Source organism: Ixodes scapularis, unplaced genomic scaffold (assembly GCF_016920785.2).
Source record: "Ixodes scapularis isolate PalLabHiFi unplaced genomic scaffold, ASM1692078v2 PGA_scaffold8__174_contigs__length_109621045, whole genome shotgun sequence".
Taxonomy (NCBI): domain Eukaryota; kingdom Metazoa; phylum Arthropoda; class Arachnida; order Ixodida; family Ixodidae; genus Ixodes; species Ixodes scapularis.
In genome coordinates this window covers 73,310,108-73,316,107 of record NW_024609883.1, presented here as the reverse complement: position 1 = coordinate 73,316,107, position 6,000 = coordinate 73,310,108, and the positions used below count along the sequence as shown (strand labels likewise).

Here is a 6,000-nt window from a genome sequence, read left to right as displayed (position 1 = left end):
GCTTCTCGGAAAAGGTCCATTAAGATATATGTAGTTGCACTTTTACGCCAAAACCATCGCTTTTTCCTCCGACAACCAAATCTCCTAAGAACTACTTCGCGGCGCGTATGAACTATGCGCAAAACTTGCTTTTAGTCGAATTTTACGTACAACCTCTGTTATCTGCTCTTAGCACTCACGTGTTCTAAGCTGCGAAAGGAGCCAAGTTGGGGCAAGAAATGGAGAATATATAGGAAAGGAGGAGGAGGGAAAAGGTGGTATGCGCGAAGTGCAAGGCGACGTGTACGTCGGTCTTTACTTTTTACTCGCCAAATTGGAATACTTCCCCACCACGTAGATGGCGCTACCGGCCGCCCGATACCCGAATTAAGAGGGGTTAGTTTTCGGTTTAAATAACGTTGGTTTAAACTGATTGATGTATAAACTTTAATTCAACATACGTGTTTGACTGCTAATTTTCTTAAAGGTTTGCTGTTGTAGGTCTATCCAATAACCGTGTGATCCGGTCTGTCTCGTCTGCAAGGAGGATAGAAGGGTAGGAGAGGGCATGACGCCAGCCGCGTAGCCTCCACAAGCTATGCTCCCTTGACACCTTGCCTCTTTCTCATTTTCCTCCTTAATCTCCTTACTTACCAGGGTAACATGACCAGATCACGTGACCGTAGCTAGCCTTCGTCTAACCATGGGGTACTAGAAAACACCACAGTTTAGCTTTCGATCTGATAAAACCTACCAGACGGAGCGCGCGCAAGCCTGCAAGGAGCCCATCTACAATCAACCATCCATCTCACACGTGACATGTCGCGTGCACCAATTGCCATAGAGATCTACGGTCACGTTGGCCACAACATTGTTTAAACTTTTCATGACTAGGCTTCACCAATATTGCAACATGCCCTCTCCTAGTACTTCTAACCTCCTTGGTCGTCTGCGATGAAATGGCAGAGCCCATAAGTTTTCATCTCTGTAGTGAAACTGGCACTTGTTTCCCCTCCAAGAACAAGATTTCGGCCCTTGCCATTTTCAGCGGTCGTGAGTATGGCGCGTTCTTTGGTCGCTTTTCCAATCGACAACTGAACGCTGAGCTGGGCTACAATTGCTGAACCAGTTGCAGGGCACCTCCTTCGAATGCCTGGCCTTCTGCATCAAGGAGTATGTAGGGATTGGTGTTCCACACGCCGCACGTGCTGGCCTCAGCAGTAGTAACTTTTCTAAAGCAAATACCTAAAACAAAAGGCATCTTGCACGCGTGTTCCTCAACGCGTTATATTGGTTATTTACTTCTAACCTTTTATACGGGAAAGGCGTGCACGTGTGGTGTGTGATGCTTTATCAAAGGCAGAGGGGGGAGGGAGGGGGAGTATCTCTCCCCCTGACAGGGGGGGGAAGAGATACAATTCCGATTTTCCTGTTTACCTTGTGGGTTCGCGGCAAGAAAAGTGGGACAACCTCCTCCCGCGAAGCCTTCCACCCTCTCCACTTAGCAGAGGGAATGCCTGAGAGAAGGCGAGACAAGGTGAGGAGGCGCTCGTCTTTCCGGCATCCGCTGTGCTAAGTGGAAGGGATGGAAGCTTCACAGGAGGAGCCTACCCTGCATTTTTTATCCTGCAAAAGAGCAAGCAATGGACCTTTTTCCAGTAAGCTTCTGCGCATGTATACACGCTTTCCCCTGGCCTTGCTCCCCGCCGTTTTCATTTTCGCAGGGCACTATCCCGCACGACCGACATTGTCAGCGTCTATTTTTCTGTGTACTTAGCCTTTTTAGACGATTTTTTTTTGGGGTATTGGTAGTATGACGCATAAACAGCAATGAAAACCGGTACGACAATGTCTCCTTTTCAGCCAGTGGAATAGTGCTCCAAGGGAACACCACGTGCCCAGTGATTGCCGGAGAGGAGAAGTTTGGGTGCTGCTTCTGCAGAATTGCCTCCGGCGACCCGCATAAACTGGTCAAACACTTGACGGACCTCGCTTGCCAACCGTTTGAGTGGTTTGAGTGCCAGCCCTGCTCAAAGACCTTTCACGACAGGTGTGCCTTCACGCGACGCCAGAGGATGCATGCAGAGGGAAGACTTTTGAAGTGTCCGCTCTGTCCCGCAGAGTTTTGCTTCAACCGTGACCTGGCAATTTATGCAGCAGGGCACATGAGTGGAAAACCCTATAAGTGCACAATTTGTCCAAAGGCGTTCGCTTGAAGCTCAGGCCTTGCGAACCACCTGCAGGAACACAGATCCAAGGCCTCACAAGTGCCTGCACTGCCCAAAGGTTTTCAAGGACCAGTATAGCCTTCACCGACACACACACACTCATGCGTTACGAAGGCCTCGCAATTGCTACGAGTTCCCTGCCTCATATCCTACATGAGACCCTCTGATGTCGACTTTTGTGTGCACACCAGCGAAAACTGTACAAGTGCTCGGTCTGTCCGAAGTCATTTTCCCTAAACTCGATGCTCAAGACCCACTTGCGGTTGCACACAGGCGAAAAACCTTGCAAGTGCCCAAACTGTTCTATGGTCTTCAGGCACAAAAGTAGCCTGTACAAACACCTGCTAACTCACATACAAGAGATAGGGGGCCTACAGATGCGAGCAGTGTCCCAAGGCTTTCAATTCGAGAAAGCATCTTGCAAGACGAGGAAAACGTACAAGCGATATCGTGCCGCTTTCGACAGCATCATTCTGACAGGGCGACCAGTTCGGGTCTGAAGGTGTGCCTATATGATTATTCTCAGCACCATACTTTGTTAGGCAATTATACGATGCCTGAGCATTTTGACTCAATATTTTTTTATTTTAGTATGTTGGAGGATGATGACATTGCTGTTTGGACTCTGCCATCTTGAGATGCATTTTTGAGAGTGTCTATCCTTACATTACAGTTTCTGCTTTCTGAACCGGGAGAAGCTTCAATAAATGAGTGGCCAAACTCTGACTTGGATATTGCCACTGCTCTTGTTTGGGTCTGTAGTCTGTTGCAGGTTATAAAACCAGGACAAGCCTGTCCCACAAACTGCCCACTCTTTCCACTTTGGAAAAAAGCGGTTGAATGCCGGATGGGAGGCGAGTCCCTTTTTCGCAAAGCTCAAAGCTTTGCGAAGTCGGCGCAAAACTAAGTTGTAGGTTTATCTCAAGTGCCTTAAGGCAGGCACTTGAGCCTGCGCTAGAACAAGGTCGCAACCTTTTAGGATGTAATCCACCCTTTTCCGAATTCCCAGTGTGAGAGGTTTTCAGTAGGAAGCTGCTGCATGGGTGTGGCACAAGTGAGTCGAACATTTCTTTGGGTGATGACGCTAGATCCTGTTGGCTTCATTGTCCAAGATTGAGCTCCTGACATTACTTTTTTGCCCAATCTGCCTGATCTTTTGTCCCCCAAATTGATTCAAGGGGGCTTCTCCCTGCACCCCTTCCTACTGGCACCTTTTCTCTCCTCAAACTCTCTAACAAGAAATCCTCAAACCAGGGCTCCAACAGATGGTTCCAGTTCTTTGGAAAAAAGTGCCAAAAGACTTCATCTACTTCACAAACACGCCAAGCAGATGTGAACGCCGAAGTTGACAACTCTGCAGTGAAACAGGTTTGCAAAGATGTCGCAAACTTTTGTCAAACTTTGGGTTCAATGTTGAACGGTGAAACATCGAGACTTGACTGGTGCAGCAAACTTTCAAACTTGTAGCGAAGTTAGAGTAAGTTAAACTTTATTGCCCTGCTTTCTACACAAACATTTTGAACAGGGATGGGCAGTATTTCAAAAACAAGTATTTGAAATACGTATTTCAAATACTTTGTATTTTGCATTTGTATTCCATTACAAATTGGGTAATGTATTTGACGTGTATATTTGAATATTAAAACGTGGGCATTTTAAATACAATTGTAATTAAATACAATTTTGTGGGCGAAAATACATCCCTCATATTTATTGTCTTTGTTCAGAGCAGGAAGAAAACTATGTTCTGCACCGAATGCAGTGTCTCTCAATCAAGCACAAGCGTTTAGTGACTTTGGGATTACGGTGCTAGTCCAGGGCAAGAATAGTGACGAAATTGACGTTCACAGGAAGACTGGCTAAATAAGTGCCTGTGACAACTTGTGATGCTTTCTAGCTTGATTTCCATCCATATGTTTGCCTGGAACATTCTAAATGCGCGGGTCGTCCAGATTTTCGTAACTGGTGCGAGTTGCAACAATAAAAAATTCTCTAGCTAGTGCTGCGCGTCTCGGTCGTCTCGGTTCTTCGTTGGTCTATACCAAAATGTATAATCGAAAAAAAAAAAAAAAAAAGCTGCTTGAAGCTTTGTACTTTGTTCACCTATTACGTCCAAGCTGATTACATTTTTTTGTGATTATATTTCTATTACGTTAATAGAGCCTCGCACACTAACTCTTGAGTGTGCGATGCAAAATTAAAATCAGATACCCAGAAACCCATTGCAGTGCCCTGAAGTCACTGATGCAAATTTTGAGGAATGTATTTGGAAAAGTATTTGGAGGAGACCAAATACATTTGGTTGTATTTGTATCTTGTACTTAAGTTTTTTTTTTTAATGTAATTAGATTTGTAATTAATTACATTTTTGATGAAGTATTTTGTATTTGTATTTCAATACATATTTGCATGTATTTTACCCATCCCTGATTTTGAATATTGGGGAGCAAATCATATAAATTAGATTATTTTATATTTTATAAAAGTGTCACCCATACTTACATTGTATAAAAGCAAGGATATGTAAAGAAAGAATAAGTAAGGCGAGCTGGTTGATGTTACACATTTTTAAAAAAAACGGAGTCGACGAATGAAGAAGGAAACAAACACAAAACAGTGTTGCTGTAGTAGCTGCCTTGGAGACATTTTGTGTTTGTCCCCCTCTTCGTCAGTCGTCTCCATTTTTTTTTCTTTCAAAAACGTGTAGCAAAGATTTGTATTTGTACTGGTTAGTTTATTAGTGTGATACAATAAAACACAGCCTTTCCAGCCCCTCGCCTAATTTTTGTGCATTCGCACAAAAGCCAAATTTTGGTTGAACCTTTGTTAAAGGCCGACCTACAAAATCATTTTCCGCAAGGTTGGAAAATCCTCCTCGCCACCCTTCCATTTCCGCCTCTCCCACTCTTGATTGCGTTGGGACTCCTTTAGTTACTGCATCTTAAGGCCCGTTCACACTCTTGCGACCGAGTACGACTGAGAGAGGCGAGATCTCTTACAACTTCTTAAATGTTTCTAGAATGAGGGAACACACTGACATTGTGGCGCCATCTATGCGGTGACCCTAGAACTGCATTTCACAAAAGCGAAGGTTTTGCGGGATTTCCGAGGTCAAATGTGCGTAATGCCCATAGAAAGTCTCGTTTATAACATTGACAAAAGCTTTTCGAGCCAAAAAAGAAAGGATATTGCGCGAGAAATAAAAAAAAAAATATGCCGGACCGCCGAGTTTACACTGCTTCCCAATAGATGGCGCCAGTGTGTTTTCTGGTTTAAGAAGTTTTAAGGAACCCAGGTTTAAGAGGTCGCAAGCAGTCGCAAGAGTGTGAACGGGCCTTTAGGGCCGACTCGCGGCTCATCCAACCCCAACAAGAGGAGTCTCCCTCTGCTCATATAGCAGTGGGAAAGGGGGAAATGGGAGGGGTCGCGAGGAGAATGAAGGAATGAATTAAACGTGATATTAAGATTCTACCCTAGTCCGGGTTATCTATCTATGGGCTGATGGAGCTGATGGTCCAGTTGGATCGTCGTGCTCACGGCTCTGGTCGTGCTCGTGTAGCAGTGCCCACAGCCGATGGTGGTCTTGGGATGGTGCAAACCATTGTTCCCAGGTGGTGGGTCTAAGGTGTGCAGGTACAGAGGAGAGCAGGGTGTTGTGGGAAGTCTGTGCCCTGGTGCACAGCCACAAAACATGTTCGTTGTTCGGGTATTCACGAGTCGCCGCAGTAATCGCATTGTGGCGGTCCCGTCCGACCCTCGACATGATGTTGAAGAGGAGAATTTTCCTACCTTG

General features: G+C 45.4%; 1 pseudogene; it reads left to right on the top strand.

The window, feature by feature from the left end:
- Positions 1-973: 973 nt before the first annotated feature.
- On the top strand, positions 974-2,374 carry LOC120845807 (annotated as a pseudogene).
- The last annotated feature ends 3,626 nt before the right edge of the window (positions 2,375-6,000 follow it).